General features: G+C 54.2%; 1 protein-coding gene across 5 annotated transcripts in view; it reads right to left on the bottom strand.

Annotated features, from left to right (window-relative positions):
• rdx (BTB/POZ and MATH domain-containing protein rdx) overlaps window positions 1-21,111 on the bottom strand; it is a 261,129-nt gene that overhangs the window by 108,598 nt on the left and 131,420 nt on the right. The window contains exon 1 of one of the 5 annotated variants that reach the window (XM_077627971.1): window positions 13,998-14,079. The exons of 3 other annotated variants lie outside the window; for them this stretch is intronic. The gene's annotated coding sequence lies outside the window, so the exon portion shown is untranslated. Of the gene's footprint in view, window positions 1-13,868; window positions 13,962-13,997; window positions 14,080-21,111 lie in introns of those variants that run through there. One more of the 5 variants, XM_077627970.1, reaches the window with a different exon arrangement.

A 21,111-nucleotide genomic window follows, 5' to 3' on the forward strand; every position in this document is an offset into this window, starting at 1 on the left:
TGTGGCGTGTGCTGTTAATAAGCGACGACTGTACGGAGAAATAAGGTGTAAGGCCGCGCTTCATCAACGCGCATATCTTTTCTTTATTCCTTTAGCTAGTGGTCACTGCGGGCCTCCGGGCCTTCGACTGTGGTTAAAACCCTACAAATTTCTTGTTCCGGCGATGCGCGCACTTCTGCCGGGTGGAGAATCGCAAGTGGGAGATGCATGCACCGGCACAGAGGTGCACTAATCGCACGGAGTTTTCATCGAAATAAGTTATAATGGCGTTTAAGGGGCCAAACAGCGCCAGAAACTGACCTCGGATGAGCTCCGGATTGCAAACCTACAAGTGGTGGGTATTACACAACCTATAAGTGAACTTTATAGAGCACAGAGATACCGCTAACACAGTAAAGCTACCGCCGACGGCCACTCAGGGGCGCGACAGACGCAGATTGACAAGTATTAAAAATGTGCGCCTGACACAGCCTTACAGTCACGAACACCCTTCGCCGAAAGTTTAAAGACCGGAAGGTACGCTTCTAGGCCACGCCGAGCGGCTTGCTAAGCATCACCAGCACTCCAAATCTTTGAAGAAGAAAGCATCAACACCGGATCTCGCCTCTTCGGAGGCCGGTGGTCATCCAGCGCATTTGAAGAGCTCCGCGTGACGGCGCCACAGTCAGCCGGGCTACAGTACCCACGGCGTGCACTCATTCACCATGTGCCTACAACAAGAATACCGCCCCAGCGGAGGCGAGACATTTTACGCGGGAAAACCATGCCGCATGAGTCACATTTTTTAAAAGCTCAAGAAATGCACGGTTCAAATGAGAACGCCTCCTGCACAGTGACCCGAAAATCCGCCTCTGCCAGCAGATGCGCACTCGTCGAGAGGAAAATGAAAAACTCGAAACAGGAAAGCAAAATTGAAACGCTGACAGGCCGGAGAGTGGCCCGGAAACCGACTGCCGAAGAGCGTCCATAAATCACACTTACAGGTTGTTAACTTTACTCCAAAATGCGGCGACGCCGGATGGAGCGACAGTCATGTACATAGCAGGGTTCAATCGGCACAGACCAACACCGATCTGTGACGTAGGCAAGATGCGGTGGCGCTGCTGTCGCCGGCTGGAACGACTGGGGGAAAACTTGGGGTGAAAAGTAGGCTTAGCGCCGTTTTCAAAGCAGTTCTCCGATTTCACAGTGCACCTATGATGTCGTCCTTTCGTGAAGAACTGAAGTTTATCCTAGAAAAGGTTCGGAAAGTATGCAGTGTGATTTCGAAGGTGATGTATATACTTCAAACACCGCGAAACGTGCGCAAGAGTCTCTCGCCGCTGGGAGTACGAGGCGGTTGCGCGACCCATACAAAGCATAGGTAAGCAAAACTTGTCGAATTATATTTCTCGTCTGGAAGAGCACACACGGAGGCGGTATTTCATTAACAGTTGGAAAGACCTTCGAGGAAGAGTGCGGCAGGGTTCCCTTCGTCATTTCGAAGCTATTTTCTTAAAACGTCACGATGAATGAGTTGTGAAGCTGATATATACCCACAAAAGGCGCTCTTATCGACTGGGTGTTGAGGCGGGTTCACACTGGCGAGTCGCGGAGCTCGCACGACAGGTTTAAATCGATTTGCGACGCTCCCCCCTCGCATTCCTATAGTGTTTCAGAAGCCGAAAATAATTGCCCGAAATGGGGTCGCGCGACATTTGCGACTCGCCAGTGTGAATCCGTCTTTACTCCGAATCGAGCAAGCTTATCGTGCAGTACGATATACTGCCGCGTGCGTTACATTTGTTCGCTAACACAGTATAGATAAAACTAGACAGCCTAAACAGCATTACTTGAAAAAAAAAAAGAAACAGTGCTCAAACGCCGTGGCAAGCGCACGAAAGTGAGCCACGCACTGCAGCAGACGCCACACTGGCCGACTCCGGCGTCCACCGGCGCCACCTGTGCGGGTAATCACGGTGTTAGACGTCTGCTGCTGTGCGCGGTTCGTTGATCGTGCTGTTTGGGCTCTGTCTTCAGTGTAAACCTTGCTATCATTTCAACGGCATTATTTGCGACGACACGCAGCACATGCGGCAGAACGTCGGGCTATACACGAAAAGCTTGCGCGATTCTGGGAAACACCCGGCAAAAAAGACCGCTGTTTGGGGCTTCACAACACATTTATGCAGTGGCAGTTTAAAGCGATAGCTTCGAAATGACGTAGCATAATTTGTCACACTCCACTTCGAAGCACTTGCCAACTGTTAACAAATGGCCACTCTGCGAGACAGACAAATATTTGGGGAAGTTTTGCTTACACGTGTTTCTAAGGGCCGCGCTCCGGCCCCATAGCCCAAGCCAGGGTTCACTCCCACGAGCACGCTTCGCAGTGTTTGAAATACGCATCGCCTTCTAAATGACGTTTAATATTCTCAGAACCTGTTCTAGGATGAATTTGGTTGTTCTCCACGAAGGGACGAAATGATGGGTGCACTGCGAAAGCAGAAAAGAAAACTGATTTTTTCGCTTCAATGCATTCACGTGGGCTCGAAGCCTATTTTTCATCCCCAGTTGTAACCAACGTTGTGGAACCGCCTGCCACGAACCCTCCGCTTTGTTCGTAGTCACGGTCCCACTTACTTTTCACAGCTGATGTGTGAGAGTTCAGTCGCCGAAGCATGCGCTCCGTATTACTATGACGCCGCCGCGGTGGCTGAGTGTTCATGGTGCTCGGCTGCTGGCCCGAAAGACGAGGGTTCGATCCCGGCCGCGGCGGTCGAATTTCGATGGAGGAGAAATTCTAGGGGCCCGTGTACTGCGCGATGTCAGCGCACGTTAAAGAACCCTACGTGGTCGAAATTTCCGGAGCCATTCACTACGGTGCTCCTCATAGCCTGAGTCGCTTTGGGACGTTAAACCCACATAAACCAAACCAAACCGTATTATTATGGCTGCAGCGACTGTACCATTAGCGCCAAATGAAACGCGAACAAGAGAACTGAAGTGACAAAACAAAAGCACCAGTATATAATAGCTCCTCGAGTGAATATGCAGACTCGGTTGATTAACATTTCATAGTGAAATAAATTTCTGTTGGTACGCACCTTTCTCTGCATGCTTAACACGATATCACACTACAGTAAGTGTTTTCACTTTCACGTTAGTGCAACTTGACGCTGACAGTACATAGCGAGTACAGTCGGGGATAAAAGTCTTTGGGCCGCGTGCTATACGGAGCGGTCAGCACTGTTATTGGCCGCTGTCTGGAGACCACACCTGTGGAGTTGGAAGTCAAAATCCGGTTCCTTCCCCTCTTCAGCCGTCGGCTAATAGCAGAGCTATCGGCTTCGTTTACGGAGCACGCAGTCCAGAGACTTTTGTCCCCGACTGTATACGTGCGCATATCCCGGCCCAATGGGCGATCCTTTCAAAGGGCTCCGTCGACGGATGCCTCATCACATGCTCGTTAAGCAAATTTACCAACGAAACCGAGGGGGCGAGCAGCGGCGTCCGGGCGAAGTGCCATCAGCGGTACTTTTCGTACCGGTGCTAAGGCCACAAAGGATCCGGAAGTGATGACCAAGCATTGCTACCCAATGCCACGTACGGAGCCGAGGAGAGCCCAAGGGGTATGGCAGGGGACGAGGGAAAGAAGAAAGCGGCGCCGTCAAGGAGGGATTAATTTCGACCCCCTCGTTCGCAGAGCAGGGCGCCTTCCGGATTTCGCCTCCACCGAAACGCGCCTGCCGGGATCTGACTGCGCGTTTTCGAGCTCACCACCCGAGCGCCACTGAGCCACCGCGACGCGGAAGCTGCCAAGTGGAGCAAACAGTGAGTGGGTCGCGTCGCTTCCGAGCTCGATGGCGCCAATCAGACTGCCGCCTATCCCCGTCAGCTGAGCCTCCGGAGATGCGATCCCGGGGCCGCTAAACCTGCCATCAGCGCCTTCCGAAACGGCTCTGCCTAAGCCCCGCTACCTAAAGCGCTGCGCTTAGGCTGCTCCAAGTGCTAGACGCGTGAGCTCGAAAAATGATGCAACTCGGCGCAAAAGACGACGACATGTGCTTGTGTCTTTTACAGTAAGGCTGCCTCCTTCGCCGCTCTCAAGACGGTCTGCAGGCGCACTAGTGCTTGCAACAACACTACAGGGACCCGCGCAAGTTTTTGTGTAACGCTCAAGCGAGCCACTTGGACGCCCCTCACTGCCTCGTTTCTCTCGAAGCAAAATCTGCTGCCCCGGACAGCAACATGTCTAAGCAATAACACTGCAGCCAGGGGAGCGCGGGCCACATCCTCATAGAGATGGGCAGACGCTTGTTTCCAAAGCATGCGCAGCCAGCATTCAAAGGAGTGTCAAGCGTAGTTACCGGGAATGCCCGCCAACATTGTTACCGTGTGCAGATTTCCTTTCCACCACAGAAGCCATGCTTTAAACGCAACTCCTGGCGACGCCCTGATAAGGTTACCCATGCACTGCATGCGAGACAGAGCAGCGCAAAACACAGCCAGAGAAGAGGGCAGCGAACCCACAGCGAGGGTTGAAGTCGCCTGGACCCTCCGGGCTGCGGTGCCTTCACTGCCCACTAGCTGAGACTACTCGATCCCTGAGCGAATGCAGGGCCACTGAGCTGCAAGAAGTCCTAGGCCTCCGTGGCCTCACTCAGAGGGTGAGCAGCCTGTGTTAAATAAACAGCGCTGCTGTCGATGAGGCGCCTATCAACACGAGAAAGTCTGCAACGTCCGCACGTGTCCCCTTCCCGACTTCCCTGCTGGCTTCCCAGGCTAGGAAGAAGATAAACTCAGCTCCCAACAACGCGACCGGGACAACTGTCATCGCGCATCGCGTTTCGAGAAGCGGTCCAGAGCGCAAATGGGCCAACCCGGCCTCGACCGGAGAGGGAACTAACTGCAGGCACTGGAGGCGCGGCAAAGACGCGCGGCGGTCCCATTTTGTTTTGTTCCGTTCCTAACAGGCCCGGCGGATCCACGCGAGCAGTCATAATGCTCGTAGGAAGGGCGCCGACGTCGCAGGGCTGCACCGTCGTCCAGTCACCGCAAAGCTCGCGCCTGCCTCAGCGACCCGGCCCCAGCAGCCCGCGGCGGCCAAAAATACACACAAAAAAGGGGGGGATGGCCGGGGAGCGAGACGGGGGCGGGTAGCACACGCGGCGCGTTCACCGGGTCAATCAATCCGCCGAGGGTAGGAGGGAGGGGAAACGGCGCAAACCGGAGCAAAGCACGGCGGGAGCACAAAAGAAGGTTACCCGGGGCACTGCACGCGGGGCAGCAGCAGCCAGTGCAGCGGGCGGCCACCGGCAGTGCGGCGCAAGGCGGAAACCCACGCCGCCGGGGCGACACGGGCGGCACAGAGGAGGGCTGGAACGCGCCTTTGCTGCAAACGCCCCATCCCGGCTGAGAAATCGGCCTTCCACAGTTTGGGACGTGCACGCCGTCGCGTCACCCGTGATCGGGTGCATTTGTGGCTGAGGCTACTCTGTACCACGGTGAAGGTTGGGGCCTCGGCTTCTTATCCGGCAGTCCGAGCGGGCCTTCGCTGGTGCCTGAGGCGCTGTTCTTACTTTCTTTCCCCGAGCCTCCGCACGCTGGTGCATTCCTACGCTGGGGACGAGACGCCGAAGCGGGTAAGCCATACAAGCTAGCGATGTGCATTGCTGGCGAATCATATGCGGAAAGGAACACCACATCGGCCACGTCAGTACTTGCACCGGCTGCTAAAGCGACAACAGCCATCCTTCGCTACGGAGGGGGATCGAAGCCCCCTAACGGCAGGGGTCCTAAATTGCCGCCCACGAAGACGTTCTACGACTGCGCGCGAATATTTCGCTGCTTCCTGCTGACGAGGAAAAAAAAAGGAGGATTCTTCCACGTAAGACTGCAGATGCGTCGTTTGTTAGTCTAACAGGACGCTCTACACCACCCACTCCCCACCGACTTATGCCCAAAAGCCAACGCGCGCACACATGTCGCCGTCCTAGGCCAGGGCAAACTCTAATCGCAGTACAATTCCAGCTTCTCTCCTTTTGTCAAGCGATGCCAGGGCCCTGCGATCACCAGAATCCGCCAAGCCAGCGCAGATCGAGAGCGGTAAGAATGCAACGGGGCTGGAGGAAAACGGCCCAGCCCAGGTCTCAACAGCTGCATTTCTCGTTAGGCTGATCATTCCGACCTGAAGGGGCCCGGTAAATAACTTCTCAGACCAGGGACTCCTCGGGTCAATACCACCCCTCCACACGCATGCAGCAGCACAAAAAGTAGCATCACGCTCGAAAGTTGGCTCGCCCTTTGCACCGCCTATGTCCGGCCCTGTGCGCGCAACGCGTCCACGAGTACGGGTCTATCGAAACGGCTGTACTTAAGGAACCGCATGAACGTCACGCACACATGCACTACAGCGAAAAGACAAGGAAATTACGAGCGGCCAAAACGCGCCGCGCAGCAGTGCAGGCCGGCCAATCAAGTGCGCTGAGAGATAAAAAGTAAGAAGTTGTCGGTGGTGTCGCCGGCTGAGATGCGGCCAGCAGTGAGAGAGGTGGGAACCGGAGAAGGAAAGCTGGGAAGGTGAAATTTCGACACCCGGTGACGGCGCTTCTAAAAAACGCGCTCAAAGCATTCTCTCTGGCGGAGATGTTGCCGCAGGTTCTCTCGCTGTCCCTTCCACCACAAGTGCCGGCGTCTCTTCTTGGCTGATATCGACGATGGTCGCGTTGGCCGCGTTGGCGCAGGGCAATACGGCAACGGAGGCCTCCAACTCGAATTCACACGGGGCACGCTACGACAGAGGCGGATCATGGGGCACGCAGTGCGCGGTGTCTCGTGGGCAGTGCGGAGGAATGCGTGGTTTCCTTCTGTACACGCAGACGCGGCTGCACGTTCGCAGCCCAGAGAGTGCCGTCAAAGTCCGCGACGGAGACGGAGCACCCCACATAGCTCGGAACACGAAGGTAAAGCGGTGCAATTCACAAAGTGCGCGGTTAACGCAGCAGACAGCGCACACGTCACAGGCGCCGTCTTCGATTCACTCGCTGTGGGTGGCTATTTATTTCCAATTTTTATATATTGTTGCCTGATGACTGGAAAGAAGGGATCCGCAATTGGTTCTACTCCCCCCCCCCCCGTTTTTTTTTTTTTCTGGAAGCGCCGGAAGTTATTGATGACGAAGAGGTGGAGTTCCACGCTTACGTTCTCTGCTGTTTTGGCCAACTCTAGTTATGAATCACATAAATTATGTTAACGTTAGGTACCTGAAAATTGTTTGAGTAAATATATTCTAAACAGGAAGATGACTAGCAGCAGCGGCACCGGAGCTTACACGCGCCACGAGACGAGAGCGCCAACTGCAGGTGTTGGGCCCGGACTTGTGCTTGCCTGCTCAATCCGGCCTTACAACAAGACCACCTATGAATAAAGCCCGTTTCGCCTCGGGTTCATATGACTTTTCGATAAACAGATATGATAGCACACTTCAACAAAAGACATAACAATTGAAACTTCTGACAATAATAACAATAATAAAAAAAGTGGAGACACCGCAGCTACTAAAGCAACAAAATGACGCAACTTGTTTTTAATGGTTGGAAAGGTGACATACAGGAGAATATGCGGACAATGTTTAAAAAATATCAAAAATGTTTTTTTCTTATTCTCAGAAGTTTTCATTGTTCCGCATTTTCTTGAAGTTAGCGAGAACATGTCTCTTTACGAAGAGGACATAAAAATATGAACCTCAGAACTTTGATAAAGAAGGTATGCATAGAACATAGCACATAAATTACTGCCGCTCTGCCACAAGCCCTTTCTGAGGTAAAGACACGCAATGTAGACGAAAAACGTTCCCTGGGCCGACTTTCTGAAATTTTATAATAAGTACAACTTTCGAGAGCGACAACAATGATTGAGCACATATAGAAACACCCATACATTTACTCAAAAAATTTTCAGGCACCTAACGTTAATAAACTTTATTTAATTCCTAACCAAAGTTGGCGAAAACGGCAGTGCACGTAAGCGCGGAATTCCATCTCTTCGTCATTAATAATTTCCGGTGTTCCGACAAAATTTGCAGGGGGGGGGGGGGTGGCAAAAGCAACTGCGAATCTATTCCTTTCCGTCATCAGGCGACAATATATAAATCTTAAAAAAAAAAGAAAACTTAAGATGTGGAACCACCACAGGAACTGAAAGCGACAAATAACTGGAGCCAGAGAGGCTGCGAAGGGAGAGTGTAACTGAGAGGTGCAACACTCCGATAAGAACAGCGCGGCAGTGTCGGCGCGTATACATTGGTTTCATGCGCGTCAGAAGATGCCTTCTTGTAACGGCAGAATCACCTAATTGTTCGGATGCGGACAGGTCGACCGGCGGATGTAAAACATTGGGTATCTGGGCCGCACGACATGATCTTGCTGGACTCCCTTCGGGAATCCGGCGTGTATCTCAGTGCGTAAACAATACCTTTTGCAAGAAGGCACGCTGTCGCAAAATAATTAAAAAACTTAAGTTGCAGATGTTGAGTGGAACATAACTTGATTTTGGTTGTTCGACGAGCCGCTCAATACGTAAACCGGCATCGATTGGCGTCAGGTGCCTTAATTACTGCCACATCACCAACCCAAGACAGTCCTTGCCGTCGACGCCGATGTCATCAGGAATGCGTTAGCCCAAGCTGGCAGGTCGATCGTGACGACAAGGTGCACTTCAGCGCTGTCGCCGCAGACTGAGATCGAAAGTGCCGGTACTAGTTTGAAATTAATTAGTTTGCAACTAATTATTCACGCTGCGTTCTGGTGTTTTGAGCTCACTGACTGACAACTGGGCCCGTAGGCCCCCTCCGTGGCAAAAAAGAAACGGACTGCCCTTTAGGCAAACAACTCATAGCCACATTTCAAGACAGAAAAACAGGACCGGAAAACCAAAGACAGCAGGGGAAAGGAACAGCGCGGACACAAGACGATGACGACCAACCAGTCCATGGCAGTACCTTTGTGAACGCAAACGGCCCACCGTCACAGCCGAAAGCAGCAGCTTACAGGCCTTGCACAGGGATTAGACACAAAGCAAGCGGTGTTTACATCAACCCCCATAAAACAATCAGCGTTCTTCCTGCCTCGTCTACACAATTCGCCAGAAACCTCGAGGTTCAGCGCAGGAGCCCGCTCGTATGCGGCCCGGAAAACGCGGCGAGCCGGCACGTGTTGCTCCTGCTGCGGCGGCGGCCCGCGTGCGCTGCTGTCCCCGTTATTCGACAGCGGCGGCGGCGCAGCGACCTCCGCAGCCGCGCGACCCGCAGAGGAGGTCGGGGCCGCCTCCGCGCGCCCGGGCCAAGGAGACGCGCAGGAGGGGGGGAGGGGGGGGGGGGAAAGCAGTGAACGGCTGCTGCAGCAGCTCGACCAAGTCGCGCGCGCTTTTGTCTTCGATCGCTGGGCCGCGTCCACGCGTTGCAAGCTACAGCCACCCGAACGTCGAGGGTCACATTCGATCGTTAAGAGTTAATTTACTATTACTGTCACGCTCTGTGAACACCGGGAGGATTATCCCAATTAAAACAGCACATACTGCTCCTAACCATCAACCCCCAATTATAACCCTGCCCTGCGTCAGCTGCCACCTCCTTAACTCCCTAATCTCATTCACCACCCGACGCTGCAAGGCGCTGTTCACTCCGCATTGAAAAGGCTCGCTGCGTTGCTTGTTCGCAGAATGACCACCACTGACATCACGCTGCCGTTTTCAAAACCGACAGCAGTTGGGAAGCCATATCTTTGCAATCTTTCCCCAGGGAAGTTTCTCGCATTGTGGCCAATTGCGACAGAGGCCATCACACACAGCTCATAGAGTGGGTACATCTAACGGGTTCGCCTAAAAAATTACTCCGCATGGAGTACTCGGCCGCGCTGGGAAAACATCGAAAGCACTTTCCAGGCACGCAGATGTTGGGAGCGCCACAGCACCCATAGTCCTTCAACCGCCCAGCGTCGATATTACAATTACAAAACATGTCACCCGTCCGTCCAATAATACGCCGGGAAAAACAGTGCGGTCAGACTAGGGGAAAAAAAATAAAATATAACGGGTTTCCGGGCCTCACAGCCCTAAGTATAACGGGATAATGTGCCGGGAGAACCGCAGTCGGCCGTTGTCCTTATGAAAATCGCCCGGCGAAAGCTGGAGTTTCACTGAAGCGATAAACTGGAGCGCAATGAGCACAGGGCGCGGACAGCTGCTACAGTCGGGAAGCGTGAGTCCTGCGTGCTGCGTCAGGGTGACAATTAGCTGACCAAACTGCTTATCGCTCAGGGACAGCACAATGCCGGCGCAAACAACGCAGATTAAGAAAGCGTGAAACAGAATGGTCCCTGGTGAGCCGCGTATGTTATCTTCAGTAATTGACGAGCACTAGTGACGCCCCGCGTAAACAAAGGCTTGTCACGCACCGAGGCAGGATCTCCGTCAGGCACGAACCCAGCTCACAGGCAGCACACTCGAGCTCCGCTGCCTTTTGTTTTTTCTAGCCGCTCGAACAAGAAAGCTCATGTCGCGCAGCTGTCCGCCACGCGCGGCTGCGGGGCGGCGTCGGGGGAGCTATAGGCAGCGGCGACCCAATTCACGCGCGGATATACGTTCTCCGCACTTCGACTCGAACCGAAACGAGGTCGCAAAAAATCTGGCCGAAAGGAACGCAGGCCAAACAATTAGGCGCCAAATGCGGAGGGGCTTCCTCCTGCTGCACGCGCGGCGGCGAGCCTCCCTCGTGGGCCCTGACACAATTTACCACGCGCGGCAGCGCAGCCGTGCGTACAGGGGACAAAACAGCGATGATGGCTCCACTCGTGAACACACAAGATTCGTCCAGCTGAGAATCAAGAGGCCCCTCTGCACGTCAGGAGCTTTCACCGCCGTCACGCGCGAACGACAAGAACAAAAAAAGAAAAAAAGACGTGCGTAATGCAGAGAAACGAACGCGGTCGCTTATCTGGACCTCAGAAGGTTGCCGCGATGAGGCAGTTAAGGCCTTTGTCACCAGCGCGGACTGAAATGCCAGCCGCCAGTACTATTCCCCGGGCCTGCACGAGGGACTATTACGGGAGTGGTTTACGGGGGTTTAACGCTCCAAAGCGACTCAGGTTATGAGAAGCCGCGTTTACATGAATGCGACAGAAGTCGACTCCAGTCCACTTGTTGAGGGAAGTGAAAAAGGAAGAGAGCAGAGAACGAGTCACGCCTTTCCTTCTCAAAACCTGCTCTTCCCTCAAAAAGGGCGACATGGAGTCGACTGATTCCCTTTATTGTCTGGTAGGCAGAAAACGACATCGAGGAGCTTTAGAGTCGACTTCTGTAGCATTCATGTAAACGAAGCTACGGGCGCCGTAGCGGAAGGCTGGAAAATTTCCACCTCCTGGTGCCCCGACATCGCACAGCACACTGGTCTCTAGTATTTCACCTCCATCGATACAAGAGCACCGCGGCCGGTAGTCACCAAAGTAGCCTGGAACACGAGAGGGATACGCAGCACCCCCCCCCCCCCCCCCACACACACACACACAGGCACAAAAGCAAAATAATAAATAAATAAAATATAAAAATGAATAAGTAATGTTCAAGTTGATGACATCTTGGTCCCCTAAATTCCAGCTAGGATTGTTTTTTTTTTTCCTTCTTCAGCGTGCCGTGTTCCGCCTATGCTGTTCGACACCTCATCGTAAATGTGCTGGCTGTGCCGCCCAACATCAAGACGAAGGAAAAAGAAAAGGATAAAAAAAAAAACGAGCACGCCGGAGGAGGGAGGAAGGCAGGCTAGGCCACACGCCGGATAACGGCCACGCAGTCCGGCCGGCATTATACGGCCGCTTTACGAGGGTCGAGTGCGGGGCACGCCACGGCCGCATGCATGGAGTGAACGCGAGACACGCTCCCTCCGCGGTGCTGTCCGAAGCGAACAGCTGGTTCCCACCGAGCGAGGCCGTTTCGAAACGTTTCGTCCGGCTAGCCCAGAAACCTCGGAATCGGGCACACGGACGTCGTCGCGCAATCCCCGTGCACTGCGGCGCGCAACCCCAGGGCGGGACAGGAAACGCGGCCCGACACTCCGTTGGGGTGTGCACCGACTGCACGGGATGCCCACTCGGAGAACTAGCCTTGCTTCCAGCATGAGACGCCGGCAAGGTGTCAGCCCGGCCCCAAGCGCAATTCGTCTCCCGTGAAGAAAGGGGGCAAACCTAGAGCGTGGGTCGCTGGCACGCCCTTGTAAAAATGGTCTACGGACTTCTTACATTGTATGTTGCCTTCCAATAGACGTCTCCTTTTGTCTGTTCTCGGGCAATTCTATAGATTAAAGTCTACTAATAGTGTACGGCCATGTCTTTGGCATTTCCATTGGCGCCTACAGACTAGCCTACAGGGTTTGTCTCTTACAGAGAGTCCATAGACTTTACAGGCAAAAGGACTGCCTAGATTAATTCTTGTAAGGACGGACACGCAATGAGGAAAGTAACCACTGCGATGCCGATCAGTGGATGAGAGCGACAAAAGCCTGCAGCTGTCCAAGTGGACGAAGCTGTGAAACCAGCCCAGGCGCCTACGATCGACGACGTCGCAGGTTCAAGAATGCAGGCGCCCCCGCACAATCCATCATCGCTGCGACAGGTATAAACGCCGGGTGAGAGACCGTGCATATGCAAATCGCCGCTACTGGAAGTGGCATCCTCGAAATGACTGAGGGAAAAGAGTTACGCTGTCGCAGCCACTCTCCTGTCCCCGGTCAGATTCGCCGCGTCTTCCGCCTGTGCACACAGCTGCGCATCTGCACACACGGGCAAACAACTTACCTGAGCGATCGCACGACGTCGAATCGAACTGCACTCCAAATTAGCAAGTTCAATGGCGCCACTTCATTCGGCTGACTGAAACTGCGGCTGGCAGGAAACACCGGCTTGTGCGTGCAATTGCTCTCACCAACCAGGCCCCAATCTTTCTAAGCAGCCACTGAGCGTACTGTTCTCTGTCGTTGCGCAGGACGCTTGCCACGGATGCCCGCGCACAAGAGAAGCACTGGTGGCACTGCTCCGGCACACCGCTCGTGGAGCGGGTTACGCGGCTGCCTGCAGCACAGCGCAACGCACCGGGAGCAGCCGAACCGAAGAGGCCCGTGCACAGCCGCCGCAGCTGAATCGTTACGCATGCAGCGCGCTCCATACCTTGACTCGGTTTGGCCACTACGTTACGCCCCCCCTCGCGTAGTGTGAAATCGTGTGTCCATCGCCAGGGGATACGTCAACGGGACAAGGAGATGTCACGGGACCGTGTCACTACGCTGCCATTCGCGAAAGCGCGCAAAGGGCGCGGTTATTACGGGAGCGACCCATCGGCCCACCGGCTATATCCGTGATGCACTGGCAGGATACATCAGACCCAGAGCTAAATATCCTGCAGCCCCTCACCAATTTAAACTGAGCGCACTATCAGGGGCCGATTTATGCATGGGTCTCTTCTGGAAGGGGGGGGGGGGGGGGGGGGGGGCTCATTTCAACAAGGTATTTCTTGCACAGACTGAAAAAAGAAAAATAGTATTCAGCGTGATTTTCCTGATTAAAACACCTTGCTTAGGAATGGGGGGAAGGAGGGGGCACAACCGCTTCTCCGCATTTAAATCCGCCCTGTCCCAGCTTCGCAACTACGCACTGCTCAGAGATATAAACGGACGATTCCTACACATGTTCCTACATCGGAATCACGCCAAGCCACTCCCGTGGCTGAAGCCTGGTTCGTATGAAAGCGAAAACATTCGCGATTTCTCCCGTCGCCGCGCAGAAACCTGTTCCGACCGGTCTCGGTTTTACGAAGCTGGAAATTGGTCTCCCTCTGGGACGCACCTCAAGCGCTCAGTTGGTTCAGTCGCTTGCATCCGAAACAGACTTGACGCGACTCGGCTGGCTGGAAGGGCTCCTGTAGGTTTCAGGCCCGACCAGCACTGTTATGCACAAGAAGAAGAAAAAACGCACCACTTGAATGACGACATACTCCGGGACTTCTTCCAGCGCAGAACAGCACATGGCACACTAACCAGATGACAGCACGCAACCTCTGCGCTAGATTTCAGCAGGAAAAAAAAAGCCGCCACCTTCTTTTTTTCTTGCCTGTGTTCTGAACTGCCCGATGGTTACGCAAACCCTCAGTATGCATGCAGGCAAGTGCAGGCTAGCGCCGAGTTTGCAGGGGGTCTCCGTCGTTCCCAAGACTCGGAAGCTTGGCGAACGCGGTCACAGCACGTGACCAGAGCAGCACGCGAGGGGAAGAAGGATATGCAAGCCCCGGGGAGGGTCCATTGTTGAGAGGCTGGGCAGCATCCATTGGGAACGCGATCGAGACGGAGATGCTTGTCAGGCGGCGAACAATGCGTCCGCTTCGGGTCGGCCGGCTTCGACCACGGGGAAACGGGCCGAGAGCAAAGGGGAGCCGAACAAGTGTGCCAGCCGAACCGCTCGCCTCGCCCCACTGACAGCTGGGACGACGACACACGTCTCGGCCGGGGAGCCCACTTTCATCGCCGCCGCCAACCCAGCGCGCCTTCCTCCTTTGGCGGGGGACTTCGAACCAAAGCGTCTGTGTGCACATATGGGCATGCACAGCTGCTCTCAAGGAGAGCGTGCACACTACCGGGCCACAATTACCCTATTGTATTTTTTAAACGACACCCACGCCATAAACCCCCGACACTGTAAACCGGAAGGCAAAAGCATACAAGCTATAGGGCAAGCGAGCAAACAAAAAGAAAATCAATTCATCAATCCTGCATTCGATATACCCTTATTCAACCATGCAGGAAATTCGTTGCACTTTCCCCGGGCAGTATCGGAACATACCGAAGCTTAATGCACTCCCTCTACGGATTATATGTGCACATGGTGAAAAACGTGCTTGGAGAGGAATGATATAGTTTGGCTTTCATTTCGTTGACCACAAGCGCCTTTGGGTTGTTATGAAACTTTCTGTTTTGCACCTGGGGGGAGAAAACGACGACCGCAACTTTCGAACCAAGGCTAAAGCGTATATCCTCATCATGAGGCACATCTCTCTTACGCGCAGATTTTGAAAACCGCATCACCAATTCTGCAGCCTAAATTTCGCCGAGAGACAGAGTGCACTCACTGCGCTCCCACGTATACGTATTAGATCCCCCCCCCCCCCCCCCCCCCCCTCTTTCCGGGCGACCAGATAACTCCCAAGTTTTTCGTGCTTCCAGTGAAATCACTTGTAGTTTCGATTTAGATGTGTACTGCGTCGCGTATATGATGCGTCATGTGACTTTGCAGCATGCTTCTGAAGGCACAGAGACTCGCAGCAAAGATCACAGAGAAATGTCATTTAACTGTCGAAGCTACGGCTGCAAAGTTCACGCGCGTTCAAGAGAACGCCCAAACTTGAGAGATATACATACTTTTTAATCAACGATGACGAACCAAACTTTCGCTGAGGTGCGAGACGGATATGAGATGCACGACGTGTTCAAGTTACCAACTCAGCTGCGGTGGCTAAAACGTTTACTTTAGTTCCGATATATAATTATACCGATGCGGTGGCCTAGTGGTTAGAGCATCATCCTAGCATGCGAGAGGTGCTGGGTTCGATCCCCAGTGCCGGCGGGCACCGACCGATTTTCTAATGGGCTCACAAGATTTACCCCGGCGCAGTATTCGGCTCTTCTGGGGTAAAATGCCAGGGAAATAGGGAAGGGAGAGGATCAGGAAATGATCCTTATCCTCTCCCTTTCTGTCCGCCTTGTCGCATAACATGCGTGCAAAAGCAGGTTATGCTCATTTGTTATCATTTACAAACTCTGGAAAGTAGTTTTGAACACCATAAGCAAGCGCTGTTGCCGATGCTGAGAAACACTGGTGTACGTAAACAGCCCACATTAATATGAGCTGCAACACAGCAGCGGTGTCGTGAAGGCGCAGAGAGACGGAGCGTCGAACGTGCGGAAACAATGTAGGCCAGGCCCCTCTCTCGACCGACAGCGAGCTCAGGCCTCGCCTCGCATGCGTTGCGTGTCGTCGTCCACCTGAGCATGGACAAGCAGCAGGGAGGGACGACAGGCCTCAGGGTCAGCCACCCCGGCGACAAAAGGCCGATGAATCAGCGTCATTCGGGGCCAGCGTGAATTATTGCGCTTCGCGGGGGAATTGAGAACGCGCCGAGGGGGCTGTTGGGAAACCAGCTGATGTATGCGCCGAGTGGTCGCTCGCGTCGTTCCCAATCGCGCGCGGCACTGCACGTCGAGAACGCTGGCTGCACGAGTCACGAAGTGCGACGACGCACGAAGCTGCCGCGACGCACCTTGCATGGGGAAAATGCGCGGGACACTCTTCGCCTGCGCGTGCAGTGACGCCACGCAACTACACGCCCAGGCAGACAACGGGAGCAGAGAGAGGCCGAAACGGCCTGGCGAAATCGTTTACGATGAGCCGCAATGGTGCTTGGCGAAAGAGCACAGGTCCCATTTTTCGAGAATTTCACTGCCTGGGAAGCCGAGCAACAGGCCAAGGTAAACCACGTACTACCCACTGCATCACACGTATAGGTGCATGGAGGCAATGGGGATAGAACCGCATACAATGCTTGAACCACAGCTGCGGCATTGTGCGACCAAACGCTTAGGTACGAAGTTTAGGCCGCATGTTTGCAGAGCGAAGCTGGGGCCCAATACGCACGGTTTCTAAATAAACGTCTACTTCCTGGGATGCCTGGACCTCCATACCGCATAAAACGACTCCTTTCCAGTTTTGTGCTGAGCAAAGCGTGCCCGAGGTCCGCGAGCTGAACAAAATATAAAAAAGACGCATTTTATCAAATTAAACAGTACACGCGGTGATTACTCCGAGAATCAATTGCATACATCGGCGATGCTATATTTAAAGAGCTCAAATATAAGAGCAAATGAGCACCCTCAATGCCCTACGACCTACATTAGGAAAAAAAGAAATTCGTTGGAAGGACATGGGTATCTCTTAACTGCGGGAAGGCGGAAGCCGTTTGCGACTCATCGCACTGATTTGAATTTGCCGCGCTTGATTTCATTTTACGACAGAGGAGAAGAGCAGCTGGCGCGAGCGTGGCAGAGGAAGCGGCGGCGTCACGGTGCACATGCGCAGCACGTCGTCAGTTGTTGCTTAGGTGGCGACGGACGGTCACCGCGAGTGTGAGCCATTAAAGGCTGTCGCCTTAAAATGGAGGGAGGGGTTCAACCTAGGGCTCAGTGCTTGCGACAGTGGAACACTTCACTGCCCTCCGAGGAAGGACTCGCCGAAACCGGCGACACCCTATTTCCATTCTCGGCCTTTTCTAGCTTAAAAAAAAAATAAAGTTCCGTTGTCAGTGAAAACAGTCTTGGTCGTAATGTACAGATATGGGCGAACTTCAGTCTGTTCTCAGGGTGCCTTTAATGCGGCTGAACACACGCAGAGCTGTTGGCCAGCCCAGGCACCGGCTCGCGATATTGACCAGCCTTTTTTTTTTTTTTCTACAGGACTACATCAATATGGACTGCGCAAACAGGGCCGGCCCTCGGAGGCGGCCTGCCTGCGTCGCGCGGGCAGGGGAGGCCTGCCACTCCTCGTCCGGGCTGCTGGGCGCGAATCTACCACCAACGGGGGAGCGGCGGCTCCACGAGCCTCGCGAGCAGGGAAACGGGTTGCGCACCCAGGTGGTGCCGTAAATCAGCCCGGCGTCCGGGATTTCGTGGGCAGGAAAAGGAATGGCCGCCGGTAATAACGTGCACTTCTACCGAACGGCCTTTTTCCAGCCCCACCGAGAGGGAGAGACCTCGCGAGAACCAGGAGAGGGGGGGACGAGGGCGCGGCGCTACAATGTAGCAGCCGCTGCGAGGTGTAGCGCCAGGTGGCAGCAGAGCTGAACGCCGACGCAGCACAAAGCAAGGATAGCGTCGGGCATGCGACCAAGTGCGAGCCCGTTATTCTCTGGGGTAACCGAAGCACCTGATTCCATGCCTGCGGCCCAAGGGACGACACCTGCGCGTCGCGTGTCAATGGCGTCTTCCGAAAGAGAAACGATCGGGTACCGGCCTGCCCGATTACCGCACCTAGTCTGGACACCTCCAGCGCAATAGGAGAACAGACCTATCCCAAGCTGAACTGCGGGCGCTTTCTCTGCGACCACGTCAACTCGCTCGGTGCAGCCGCCGCTCCGAAGCTCGCCTCGCTGCAGGCAGAGGCGCACGGCTCGCCCCAATAAAAGGCAGCGGATGCCTGCGACCGGCCCCGTTCCGCCAGCGGTGCGAGTGACAACCCCGGTTTCCAGGCCAGCGCGGGACACACATTGGGCGGCGGCGATCGACACTCCCTCTCCTCGCAAAAGAGGGACGCCGGCTGGCATCGCGCGTCCCTCGGGGGTGTAACTATTCCTGTGCACCGGAATCGCGGCGGACCAAGTGTCGGGGAATGCCGCCCCGGAGGCTGACACGCGGCCAACTTTAAGAGTGCACAGGCAGCGCGGCTTTCATTTCTTTCTCCCTCCGGGTGCGACACAGAACGAGGACACCGAGAGCGCGCAGCGATGGAGGCGTAAATCAGCTGGCCTCGACGTACTGAGCTGCAGCAACGATAACCGGAACTGGGCGACGCGAACGGCTGGACCAGATGTGAACCCCGTGCCAGCATTCCAGGGCGTACGATCTTCTCCGCACAGAAATCGGAATAATTTGTAGCCGTTAAAACGACCTGCTAGCTAGTTATCTGTTCTCCTTTTTTGTTTTTGTTTTTCCCCGCGCAATCCACTTAGCCTATCGCGCGCCGAAGACAAGGTACAAGAGAATTTTTTTATTTAATGAAGTACTTGATGCGTTTCTGAAAAGTACAGCTTATTTAACATGTCTCAGAAGCTTAAAAACGAGTATGGGGCCTAAAAGTGAATCTTCTCAGTGTAGAAGTTGTGGGAAGCCTGCTAGATTCCCGCCGTGGCGTCTGCGCGGCATCCCGCGTCGCTCTCTTTCCCTTTCTCCCGCCTCGGGCGGCGGAGAGACGGCTGGTGGCTAATCGCTGTCATTCGGCCGCAGCTCCGCCCCCGGCTTCCCAAGGGCCTTTGCCATTGGTGACTTTTGGCGGGAATTCGGGACCCGTTTGGGGTGGTCGCGCGACCTTCCGAGCGGGGCCCAGAGAGAGAGAGACCCCTCCGAGACAGCGTAAGGTGCGTACGTTACTGTTCGTCCGGGCCGGCCTCTGCCGTTCGGACCAGTTCATACTCGAGCTCGCCAGCGTGGGTCCTCGATCCGCCGCGGCTCGAGCCTGTCCAGGGGTCCAACGACCTCTGACAGGCGCACCTTGCGTTGATTGCCCACTCTCTCTCGCAAACGGCCCAACGGCCGACACGAGAGAGATCACAGCACTGCCGCGGGGACAATCTCCTGCAGCGGCGTGCTAGCGGCGCGCATTTCTCTTGTTGCCCCGAGCGCGCACCGGAGCCTTGCTCTGAGCGCGCCCCGGGACGGGGTGACTGTTGAGTGTGTGTATGTACCGCTGGAGGACGGCGTCAATAAACGCCTCCTTTGTGAACTTGGAGGCATGTTTCTTGCTGCGAGCCGCTCTCCTCTCTGCAGAGATTGAACGCCGCCGCAGCGGTGCCCCAGGGTGCGTGTGGTGACGGCTGATCGGGGCCCTTGGCTCGCGCGAAGCTCGAACTCGCGGTGGGTAGTGGCCTGTGCCTACTGAGAAACCCACAAAGTTTTGGGTGAAAAAAATGCGTGCTCTTAGTAAAACCTGGAAAACTGTATAATTTACTATATGCAATTACAATGGGATCCACGGCGACAGGTTCACCACAGTCAACACACAGGTTCTTCTTCTTTCCGAAGGATAACACTGTGAGTGAGATGCGTATGTCCACTGCGAACAGGACATAAAGGCATCACCTCGATAAAGCATTCATGATGTCAACATGATATACATTCTGCCAAGATGGGCTTTAAGATGTATTACTCACTTCATCACCATGTACCTCGGCAATGATGGATGCGGACGCCATTTTCAAACGCTCCTGCACCGTTCCTGTACAGACTGCGTGTACATCGACGCGCCACGCTTCAAACAAAGCGACCCCTCACGCAGCTGCTATAGGATCTATGCGAAAAGCATGGACGCAAGGAAAACGAGGCGCAAAGAGCACTTTTACTGAAAATCGTAAGCTGCTGTATAATTTCAGTTTTCCTTGCGCACCGCAGCAGCACTCTGCACGCGGGTGATGCAGACAGACAGCACTGTCTGGAGCGGCGTGCGCTTTTCGTTGCGAAAATCGGCACCTCGCCGCAGATTTTCGCGAGGAATAAGTAGAGCCACAAGGACCTGCAAGCAGGGGAACACTTTGCCCCGAAACAATGGGCCAGCTTTCTAATTTCAATATCTAGACAGCGTGTTTCACACTGCTCGACTCGACCGCTGCACAGGTGGGTGACGCAGACTGTAGTACATGCTGCGACATTCGCTTTGCGGCAGACGCCCCTGGAAGAAGGCCATCCAACCAATGGCGTCAACTGAGTATCATGACGCCGCGGTTATTCCAATTCCGCAGTGGTTATTCCCCATTTCCCGTAATCAGGGTGTAGAAGAGCCTTATGTCAAAATACTGGAAGATATATATATATATATAGCAACTGCACAGCTACCATAGCCTTCCATAAAGTCAGCAATAAAACACCAATAAGGAAGGGCGCCAGGCAAGGAGACACGATCTCGCCAATGCTATTCACCGCCTGCTTACACGAGGCATTCCGAGGCCTGAATTGGGAACAGTTGGGAATAAGAGTAAATGGAGAGTACCTAAATAATCTGCGATTCGCTGATGACATTGCCTTGTTGAGTCACTCAGGAGGTGAACTGAAACTCATGATCAATGAGTTAGACAGGCAGAGCAGAACGGTGGGTATAAAAATTAACGTGCAGAAAACCAAGGTAATGTTCAACAGTCTAGCACAGGAACAGCAGTTCACAATTGGCAGCGAGGGCCTGGAAATGGTAAAGGAATCTACTTAGGGCAGGTAGTGACAGCTGATCCAGATCATGAGAGGGAAATAACTAGAAGTATAAGAATGGGGTGGAGCGCGTATGG

The sequence above is a fragment of the Amblyomma americanum genome, chromosome 6, assembly GCF_052857255.1.
Source record: "Amblyomma americanum isolate KBUSLIRL-KWMA chromosome 6, ASM5285725v1, whole genome shotgun sequence".
Taxonomy (NCBI): Eukaryota; Metazoa; Arthropoda; class Arachnida; order Ixodida; family Ixodidae; genus Amblyomma; species Amblyomma americanum.